Raw genomic sequence first — 4,358 nt, forward strand, 5'->3', positions numbered from 1 at the left:
TCTTGGTCCAAGTATAGGTTTCATATTAGCACAATTAAATGTTCTGGGATTCCCATTCTTCTCAGAGTCAGCCACATTTTGTTATGATCCACTACAGTGTGGGTTTTTTCATTTTTTTTTTTTTACTTTACACTGGTTTGCTTACAAAGTTCTTATACATTGTTTTTCATACCAGATCTTTCCCATTTCCTTTGCCCACCCCTCTCGCTAACCATCAAAGTGCACGGTCCTATGATTACTCCATTGCCCATCCTCACCCCTCTGCTCCTACCCCTCCTTGGATCTTCATACACATTTTACTAGTTACCTGTATTTACAATATTATTTTTATACTTAGTCTTTATGGGACTGAGTTAGTTCACTTAGTATAATCTCCAGTCCATCCCATGTAGTGATTTTCAAAATCTTTGTTTCTACATGCTGCATAGTAGTCCATTATGTGAATATATCACAATTTTTCAATCCATTTGATTATGGTTGGACATTTGGGCTGTTTCCATGTTTTTGCGATGGTGGGTAATACTGCTTCGAACACAAATCTCCGTTTGTGTCTCAATTCTCATTTTCTCAGGGTATATTCCAAGGAGTGGAATAGCTGGGTCATGTGGAATTTCTATGTTCAGCTTTTTGAGGAAACAATAAACTTTCTTCCAGAGTTGTTATAGCAATTAATCCCACCAACAGTGCATGAGTTCCTATCTCTCCACATCTTCATCAACATTTATAATTTTCTCTTCTGTTAAACTTTGCCACTGCTACTGGGCTGAGATAGTATCTCATTGTGGTATTTATTTGTATTCCTCTTATTGCCAGTGATTTGGAGCATTTCCTCATGTGTCTGTTGGCCATCTGACTATCTTCCTCTGTAAATAGTCTTTCCATATCTTTTGCCTATTTTATAATTATGTTATCAGTCTATCACAGAGACCTTGTAGGATTCTGCAAACTTTTATTATGAGATCCTTTCCTGAAACAGTATTGGCAAATGTTGGGTTCCCCCTTCCCCGAGTCAGCAGGTTTTCTTTTCATGCTGTTGAAAAATGTTTTTTATACATAAAGGGATTTAATCTTTAAAGGTCTCATTCATCAATTTTAGTCTTTCCTGGTTTTATAGTTCTGTCTGTATTTGTCAGTCTTTTTGAGGCCTTCTGAGCTTGGTCCTACTATGTCTCTTATGATTTGAGGCTTTACCCCTAGGTCTCTAATCCACCTTGGGTTGATTTTTGGATTCAGTGAGAGGTGTGCATCCTGCTTTAGCATTCTACAGGTAATAGTCAAGGTTTTGTTGTTTGTTTTTCTTGGTTTTTCCCTCTTTTTTTATTTTTGAAATTTTAATGAAAGTTTACAGAATCTTCGGCTTTCCATTGATACATTGTTGCACAATTTCTTTCCTTCCCATCCCACTGCTTTTTGCTTTGAAAAGAAATAAAAATTCTTTCATTGTTATACAATCCCCCCACTCTCTCCACCCTGGCCCCTGAGTCCACTTTACTATGCAGCTCTTATTCTGTACTCTTGTAATGAAAAGAAGACCTAATCATACATTATTTTTAGGCAGTTCTCTTCATCATTTGTGGCAATGCAGTATTCATTATTTATGCCCTCTTTTCTTAGGCTCCCTCCTACCCTGATGTCAGTCCACAGTGGCACTATGCAGTGTTTGTCCTTTTGTGCTTGGATATTTCACTCAACACAATGTTCTCCAGAATCACCCATTTTGTATAATATTTCATGAATTCTTTGTTTTACAATGCAGCATAGTATTCCATGTGTGAATACACCAAAGCTTCTCTATCCATTTGTTTGTTGATGGGCCCTTGGGTTTTATCCAACTCTTTGTGAACGAAGTAAAAATAAACATGGGCATGCATATACCTGCTTGGGTGGCAGTTCTGGTTTCTTTAGGGTATATTCCCAGTAGTGGAATTGCTGGGTCAAATGGTATTTCTATTTGCAGCTTTTTGAGATAGTGCCATACAGCCTTCCACAGTGGTTGCACCATTTTACACTCCCACCACCAGTGAATAGGGGTTCCAGTTTTTCCACAACCTCACCACCATTTGTGTTTGTTGCTCTGTTTAATTTTGCTATTCTTACTGGGGTGAGATGATATCTCATAGTTGTTTTGATTTGCATCTTTCTTAGAGCTAGAGATTTTGAGTACTTCTTCATGTGTCTGTTCGCCATATGAATGTCTTCTTTGGTGAAGTGTCTGTTCATATCCTGTGCCCATTTTGAAACTGGTTGTTTACCTTTATCTTGTTGTGGTGCTTGAGAATTTTATAAATTCTAGATATAAGTCCCTTATCTGACATGTCATTACCAAATATTTTTCCCCAGTCTGTGACTTCCCTTTTTACCCCGTTGGAGAAGTTTTTGGATGTGTATAGGTATTTGATTCTTAGAAGGTCCTATTCATCTATTTTATCCTCTCCTGGTTTTTCAAGATGCTTGGAAGACTGTTCATGTGTGGATTAGGGCTTCTAGAGTTCTTCCAAGCTTTTCTCTAATGAAGTTCATAGTCCTTGGTTTTAGTCCTATGTCCTTGATCCACTTTGAGTTGGTTTTGTGTATGGTGTGAGGTGTGAATCTTGCTTGAATTTTCTACAGCTAGTTTTCCAATTTTGCCAATACCATTTATTAAAAAGGCTGCATTTCCTCACTTAACTGATTTCATCTCCTTGTCAAAAATCAGTTGACCACAGGTAGATGGGCTGATTTCTGGGTTCTCAATTCTATTCCATTGATCTATATGTCATTATACCAGTACTACACTATCTTGACCACCACAGTAGTGTAGTAGGATTTGAAATCAGTGAGTGAGATGCCTCCTACCCCAATTCTCTTTTTAAGGAGTGCTTTGCTTGTTTAGGGCCTCTTTCCATTCTAAATGAAACTGGAGATTGACTTTTCCATCTTGTGGAAGAATGGAATTGGTATTTGTATTGGGATTGCATTGAACATATAAATTGTCTTTGACAGTACTGTCATTTTCACAATATTGAGTCCTCCTATCCATAAGATCGAGTTGCTTTATTATGTGGTTTAATTCTCCAACATCTTTGTTGACTTTCTTTCTGATAGTTCTATCTTTACTTGAGAGCGGTGCACTGACGTGTCCAACTACTACAGTGGTGGTTCTGCTTCCTTTTTCAGTTTTCTTAATGTTCATTTTATATATTTTGCAGCTCTATCATTTGGTGCCAGTAGAGAGAGCTCAGTTTGCCTAGTGGACAGAAGGTGATGCTTCCAAGCTAAAGGTGGGTGATTTTAGTCTGTAGCCATCAGACCTGGTTTTAATTGTTTCTGGTCAAACATTCTTCCAAGTGGTATAGCACTGATCTGTCCATTTGCTGTACAGAGGTAACTTGTGGTTGCTGTAATGCTGAAAACTGTGACACTGTCAAATGTGATAATGGTTAACCATGGCTGACAGTGTTTGGTGGAGCTCCCCAATTAAAACAAGCTTGGAAGCAGGAGTGGCATCCACTTCCAAAATGGCTTGCCATTAGCCTATGTACTTGGAGAATAAAAGTTACTCAAGTGTTCAGTTCCTTCATTCATAGGATTGCTATGAGTTATCAATGACTTGACAGCACTTAATAATAACACAATACCATATGGTGCATAGATATTTATTATTGTTATGTCCTCTTGTTCTAATGACCCTTTAAGTATTATGTAGTGACCCTCATTGTCCTTTGTGATGGTTTTTGCATTAATGTTTATTTTATCAAAGATTAATATTGCTACTTCTGCTTTTTTCTCATCGCCTTTTGCTTGGTATTTCCCCCCCCCCTTTTATTTTTAGTCTTTCTTTATCTTCACTTTTCAGGTGTGTCTCTTATAAACAGCATATTGGTGGATTTTGTTTTTGTAATCCAATCTGCTACCTCTTTTTCTTCTCAGTGGTATATTTAAACCATTCAAATTCAGCGTGATTATTGGGAGGCCAAGTTCTACTGCTATCATTTTGATGAGTTCCTTTTGGTCTTGTTGGTAGTTACTTTGTCCATCCTGCATTCTGTGGCACCTCTTTTAGAAGGATCTCTCTCAGTGTTTCTTGCAATGCTGGTCGTGTTTTTACAAACTCCTTTAGGTTCTGTTTTTCTGGGAATATCTTGATCTCTCCTTCATATTTGAAGGACTATTTTGCTGGGTATAATATTCTTTTTTTTTTTTAAGAGGATACTGTTTCTTTTATTTTGCACATAAAACCACTGAAGGTGCTGCCTGTTGACATCTTGGGGATCACATCATGGTACACATGGCCCGTGACTCAGCAGGAAACACAGTGAGAAAAACAATGATTTGGGTCGCTCACATGACAAATTCAGGTTTCCAGATGGTCAAGCTTG

At 37.7% G+C, this 4,358-nt stretch overlaps 1 protein-coding gene across 1 annotated transcript in view; it reads right to left on the bottom strand.

Moving 5' to 3' along the window:
• The window catches only part of LOC102876364 (alpha-enolase-like), a 52,138-nt gene that overhangs the window by 46,300 nt on the left and 1,480 nt on the right, over nt 1–4,358 (bottom strand). The gene's annotated exons all lie outside the window — the stretch shown is intronic.

The sequence above is a fragment of the Elephantulus edwardii genome, unplaced genomic scaffold, assembly GCF_000299155.1.
Source record: "Elephantulus edwardii isolate Elephantulus edwardi_28Jun2011 unplaced genomic scaffold, EleEdw1.0 scaffold00001, whole genome shotgun sequence".
In the NCBI taxonomy this organism is placed as follows: domain Eukaryota; kingdom Metazoa; phylum Chordata; class Mammalia; order Macroscelidea; family Macroscelididae; genus Elephantulus; species Elephantulus edwardii.